The sequence below is a fragment of the Hypomesus nipponensis genome, chromosome 21, assembly GCF_054491055.1.
Source record: "Hypomesus nipponensis isolate SF chromosome 21, ASM5449105v1, whole genome shotgun sequence".
Taxonomy (NCBI): Eukaryota; Metazoa; Chordata; class Actinopteri; order Osmeriformes; family Osmeridae; genus Hypomesus; species Hypomesus nipponensis.
In genome coordinates, this window is record NC_140381.1 from 205992 (window position 1) to 212614 (window position 6623).

At 47.8% G+C, this 6623-nt stretch overlaps 1 long non-coding RNA gene across 1 annotated transcript; it reads left to right on the forward strand.

Moving 5' to 3' along the window:
- Nucleotides 1-2074: 2074 nt before the first annotated feature.
- On the forward strand, nt 2075-3070 carry LOC146237190 (uncharacterized). Its single transcript, XR_014740545.1, has 3 exons — nt 2075-2204; nt 2382-2507; nt 2989-3070. It is a non-coding gene; the product is annotated as an uncharacterized LOC146237190 (long non-coding RNA).
- The last annotated feature ends 3553 nt before the right edge of the window (nt 3071-6623 follow it).

Consider the following 6623-nt stretch of genomic DNA (forward strand, 5'->3'; position numbering starts at 1 on the left):
GAGTCTTTGGAACCCCTAGCAATCATAGCCACCTCTTATAGTTCTACAACTTGCTTCAACAGTTCCATTTTATTCCGAAAACAAATTAAACACACACACCAGTCAACTATAAATCCAGTTTATATTAATATATCTTCTTAAATACATTTGCATAATAAAAATGTACTAAAAGTGCATTTTGATCAAACTTGCCTGGGCGGGCCAGTGAGTAATGTGGGCGGGCCAGTGTCGCCCTGGCCCAATACTGGCCACGCCCCTGCTTTATACATGACGATAACCCTAAACCCTGGTGTTCTGCTAATCTTTTAAAAATCTAGAAAAAAGTAGAAAAAGTTCGATTTGATTTGTTTTAAACATGTGCATGTGTGTGTGAATGTCTCTGTGTGTGTGTGTGTGTGTATGATGAGTGTGTGTGCAGACCCAGCGTGTGTTTGTGGTGTGTTTTCTTGGCAGGTTTGGTCTGAGTGTGTTTGTCCTCCTGGCCTGCTTCACCATCACCCTGCACGGTCTCTGCACCCACGCTGCCCTGAGACCGCACACACCCTGTCCCCAGAGGTACACACACACCCTGTCCCCAGAGGTACACACACACCCTGTACCCAGAGGTACACACACACCCTGTCCCCAGAGGTACACGCACACACACACACCCTGTCCCCAGAGGTACACACACACCCTGTCCCCAGAGGTACACACACACCCTGTCCCCAGAGGTAAACACCCTGTACCCAGAGGTACACACACACCCTGTCCCCAGAGGTACACACACACCCTGTCCCCAGAGATACACACACACCCTGTCCCAGAGGTACAGACACACACACTCTGTCCCCAGAGGTACACACACACCCTGTCCCCAGAGGTACACACACACCCTGTCCCCAGAGGTACACACACACCCTGTCCCCAGAGATACACACACATCCTGTCCCCAGAGATACACACACACATACCCTGTCCCCAGAGGTAACTAGCTACTTACTTGTCTCCTGCAGCAACACTTCTTCCTGGTCACCTGACTGGTTTGGTCTCCAATCAGATGGTCTCTCTCTGGCCCAGCATGTCACATCTTTCTTTACTCTGCTCACTGCTAGTAAGACACACACACATCTACACAAACACATCTACATACATACACACACATCTACACAAACACATCTACACACATACACACACATCTACACAAACAGGTAAAAATAAAAAACGTTTTGCTTCACATTTTTGTTTCTGTAGTCTGGACTTCATGGCAGCAAGGCATATTTAAAAAATGTCATATGGCTTATCAAATTGTGTGTGTGCGTGTGTGTGTGTGCGTGTGTGTGTGCGTGTGTGTGTGCGTGTGTGTGTGCGTGTGTGTGTGTGCGTGTGTGTGTGTGTGTGTGTACAGTGTGTGCATCTCTGAGTCATGTCCATCGCTCAGCCCCCCTCTGGAAGCAGAGTCCCCTGAAGAACCACTACTGGACCCTGACCCTGCTACTGCTGTGAGGCACTATACTAGACTGTACATTTATGTACACTATACACTATACACTGTAATAATAATAACAATAATCATTCATTTTTTTGTAGCGCTTTTCTAAATACCCAAAGTTGCTTTACAAGTGTGAAGACAAGCAAAACAAGACAACAGTAAAATATAAAGACAAAGGATTGAGCAAAACAGACAAACAGAACTTTATAAAGAAAAGCTAACATATAAGTCTAGTAGTGGAGAGAAGGGAGCAGGGGATGTTCAGGTGAAGGCGAGGTTGAAAAGGTGAGTTTGGAGGGATTGTTTAAAGTACACTGTATACTGTACACTATACACTGTATACTGTACACTATACACTGTACACTACTATTCACATTATACACCACTGGACCCTAACCCTGCTGTGACTGTGAGACACACACACACCAACACACTATACACACAATACACACACACCCACTACACACACATTCACACCCACACACTATACACACACTGACACACTACACACCCACACACACACCTCATACAGGCAGACACACTCTCTGACCCTGTCCTACTGGCCTCCCAGACCCCTTCTCCACATCACCGTGACTACGGGTCCTCGGCTTCTAGGGTCTGACCCCTCCCCCTTTTCCCTGGGGGACGTTCCCATGGAGACGTGGCTGTTGGGGGGACTCTGGCTGCCCCCCCTTCTCTGCATCAACGAAGCCATCAAACTTCACGAGATCAGGTACACACATTGACACCAGACACACACTCACACCAGACACACACTCACACCAGACACACACTCACACCAGACACACACTTGCACTAACACTAGGATGGACAGACCTCCCATTTTCAATCTTGTATTTCAGACATCCCATCTTTAGCATGTTCAGGACCTTCTGTGTGTTTGTTGCAGACTCAGAGTCCGGTACCAGAAGAGACAGAAGTTGCAGTTTGACACAAAGCTGGGAATGAACTCTCCTTTCTGAAATGCACACACACTAACTGAAATTCTTGTGTGTGTGTGTGTGTTATATCATGGGTGTGTGGAGTGTTTGTGTGTGAGATCAGGTTGTGTGTATTTTTGTGTCGTAGTCTAACTATCTAGATATTTGATATTTTAGGTCAAAGGCAGGATAGTAAATGTTGTTGAGAAGCACTTTTTTTTTAATCATATTTGCTGAAATAAATCCTGATAGCCCAGTTCATCTAAAGATCTGACAGTAACATGAAAGCAGTCCTTTATCTATGGGTGTTGCAGGACTGTAATAAACATGACCAGTCATTAAGGCTAGAGTCAGCAGGAGGTACTGGAGTTACATAATAAAGAGGTTTTATTATGTCATTAAGGTGGGACTGGGTGGCATCAGGGAGCGTGTTCATCTGTGGCTCGGAAGGGAGGGGCAGGATATTTTGATATCAAGCTAAAATGTCTTGGTTCGCCCAACTTACCTACCCTGCATTTAACTTGTCTGCACTGTTTGGAACTCACTATGTTATCTTGTGTTTGACAATGAACAAAGGATGAGGCCTGGCCACCAGGGAGAGCTGCAGTAATGAGGCCTGGCCACTAGAGGGAGTTCAACACTTGACTGAGACTTAACAACAATAAAGATGGAGTGTAACTCACTGCTGCTGTTATTCTTAGATTCCCCTTCTCCCCCTCCTGTGAAGACTCCCTGAAGGGATAGAGGATGGAGTTAAGGGCTGGAGAGAGATGGAAGGATGGAGAGATAGAGAGGTGGAGGGTTAGAGAGGTGGAGGGGTAGAGAAGTGGAGGGTAGAGAGGTAGAGAGGTAGAGAGGTGGAGGGGTAGAGAGGTAGAGAGGTAGAGAGGTGGAGGGTAGAGAGGTGGAGGGTAAAGAGGTGGATGGTAGAGAGGTGGAGGGTAGAAAGGTGGAGGGGTAGAGAGGTAGAGAGGTAGAGAGGTAGAGAGGTAGAGAGGTGGAGGGTAAATAGGTGGAGGGTAGAGACGTGGAGGGGTAGATAGGTGGAGGCTAGAGAGGTAGAGAGGTAGAGAGGTGAAAGGTAAAGAGGTGGAGGGGTAGAGAGGTGGAGAGGTGGAGAGGTGGAGAGGTAGAGAGGTGGAAGGTAGAGAGGTGAAAGGTAAAGAGGTGGAGGGGTAGAGAGGTGGAGAGGTGGAGAGGTGGAGAGGTGGAGAGGTGGAGAGGTGGAGAGGTACAGAGGTGGAAGGTAGAGAGGTGGAAGGTAAAGAGGTAGAGAGGTGGAGGGTAAAGAGGTGGAGGGGTAGAGAGGTGGAGGCTAGAGAGGTAGAGAGGTAGAGAGGTGGAGGGTAAAGAGGTGGAGGGTAGAGAGGTGGAGGGGTAGAGAGGTAGAGAGGTGGAGGCTAGAGAGGTAGAGAGGTAAAGAGGTGGAGGGTAAAGAGGTGGAGGGTAGAGAGGTGGAGGGGTAGAGAGGTAGAGAGGTGGAAGGTAAAGAGGTGGAGGGTAGAGAGGTGGAGGGGTAGAGAGGTAGAGAGGTAGAGAGGTGGAAGGTAAAGAGGTAGAGAGGTGGAGGGTAAAGAGGTGGAGGGGTAGAGAGGTGGAGGCTAGAGAGGTAGAGAGGTAGAGAGGTGGAGGGTAAAGAGGTGGAGGGTAGAGAGGTGGAGGGGTAGAGAGGTAGAGAGGTGGAGGCTAGAGAGGTAGAGAGGTAAAGAGGTGGAGGGTAAAGAGGTGGAGGGTAGAGAGGTGGAGGGGTAGAGAGGTAGAGAGGTGGAAGGTAAAGAGGTGGAGGGTAGAGAGGTGGAGGGGTAGAGAGGTAGAGAGGTAGAGACGTGGAGGGGTAGAGAGGTGGAGGGTAGAGAGGTAGAGAGGTGGAGGGGTAGAGAGGTGGAGGGGTAGAGAGGTAGAGAGGTGGAGGGGTAGAGAGGCGGAGGGGTAGAGAGGTGGAGGGGTAGAGAGGTGGAGGGGTAGAGAGGTAGAGAGGTGGAGGGGTAGAGAGGTGGAGGGTAGAGAGGTAGAGGGGTAGAGAGGTGGAGGGTAGAGAGGTGGAGGGTAAAGAGGTGGAGGGTAGAGAGGTGGAGGGGTAGAGAAGTGGAAGGGTAGAGAATACTGGAGGTTAGGGTTAGTGGAGGTATTCACAGAAGATAACTATTTCAGGTTTTTACAGAAAAAGCACAACAGCACTTTTGTGTACAAGCACTTATGGAATCAAAAGTCTGACTAAAAATGAAACAGCAATTTGTGTTCATGTTGATCTTTATGATCTGCATAATCTCCTGGTGTCAGTTTCTAACCCTACCAACCTTGTCTCTCTCTCTGGCCGACAGATTGTGTGTGTCTGTTGGGGTGTGTGTATTTGCCAGATTTTGTGTGTGTGTGTGTCTGTCGAGGTGTTTGTGTGTCTGGTCTTTTAAATAATTACATCATTTCCAGTAGTCAAGGCCAAATGTTGCGAGGTAACTTTATTAATCTCCCTCTCTTTCTCTTTCTCTCTCTCTTCTTTTATCTCTTGCTCCTCCACAAAACCTTGTGTAACACACACATACACCGTCTAGTGGGGGAGAAGACAGTTAGGGGTGTCCTTTGTTCCCTACCCTAAAAAGGTTAGATCATGGGATGTTCAATCCTGGTCCTCAGGGGTGACTGTCCTGCATGTTCTAGATGTTTCCCTGCTCCAACACTGCTGATTCTAATGACTGGGTTGTTATCTAGCCCAGCAGAAGCCTGATAAAGAACATTCATTAGAATCAGATGTGTTGGAGCAGGGAAACATCTAGAACATGCAGAGCAGACGGGCCTTTAGGACCAGGGTTGAAACCCACTGGGTTAGGGTGAGAGAGGTGTGCAGTGGTGTGGGAGAGAGAGACAGTGTGTGTGAGAGTGTGTGAATAGTTTAGATTACACTAAGCTGTCGTCATGGTGATGGAAATGACTGATTAGAGCTATTGATCACTGATTGACACAGTTACAACAGTGTGAGTGTGTCTGTATGTGTGTGTGTTCAGGTCAGGCCTGTGGTATAAAATCCTTCCTCATGGATTACATTATGTACTGGTCACCATAGCAACAGGCTCCAGGCCAGCCTATCAGACCCCGGTAATGAAGCCTGGCCTAGATAGTGATCGCCCATCGATAACACAGCATATTTTTGGGAATTATTTTAAAGAATTGTTTTTTTTGCAGTAGAATTATATTTCTTACTTCTTTGTACCCATTGTTCTTTCTTTTATACCCATGGTTAAGGACCAAGTGGGGTTTGTGTATTGAGATTTTATGTTTGTTATATTTTAACTTGATGTCTTTTTTTAGGTTGTATAGCCTTTTTCAATCTATCAGGGGGACTGCCAACGTAAAATAGCCTGCCTTTTGGCTATAATTGGGGGAATTTACATGTTAATGTTCATTAATGTACACTGTCCCTCTTGATAAAATAAATTAAAATTGAATTGGCCTGGGTATGTGAGTGTGTATAGACAGAGGGACAGGGTTAGGAAGTGATCACAGCTTCATGAGTGTGAGTAGAACATGCAGAAAGACTGAACTGCAGCCACACTGATGTGAAGGAAGAGAGGGGGGAGAGGGAGGGAGGAGAAGAGAGGGAGGAGAAGGAGAAGAGCGAAAGGAGGAGAGGGGGGAGAGAGAGGGAGGAGAGAAGGAAGAGGTAGGAGAGAAGATGGAGGAGGAGAGAGGGAGGAGAGAGAGGAGGAGTACAAGATGAACAAAGTCCTGAAAGACCAACAGAGCCCAACCTCCACCCCCTTCACCATACAGAGAAAGGAGTGGAACTTAATTATAAAACAGCTCGTTGTTTCCTTGGTGTTTGAGTGTGTGTGTTTTAGAGTGTGTGAGTGTGTTTTAGATTGTGTGAGCGCGTGTGTGTATGGGGAGTCTGTCTCCTCTCTGCACTAGACGTTAACCGTGTTTGTCAAATCTTCTAAATGTTTGATGAAATCTGCAGTGTACTGGGTTATGATAGCGCCGTGCAGCGCGAAGAGAAGTCATCTTGCTTTGAGACGCCCCCCGCCAACCGCTCGCATCGCCGAGCTTTCTGACCTCTGTGTGCGGAACGAGAGACCCGCGAGGTTCATGTTTAGGCAACACGGAGCGAGCTCCGGAGGAGAGAAAGAAGAGTGCAGTCACGTGCTTCTCTTCCCCCAGTGCGCCTGAACTCTGGTACCTCGCGCTATCAGAGCAAGCCAAGCTGCCGCGGGGAACAC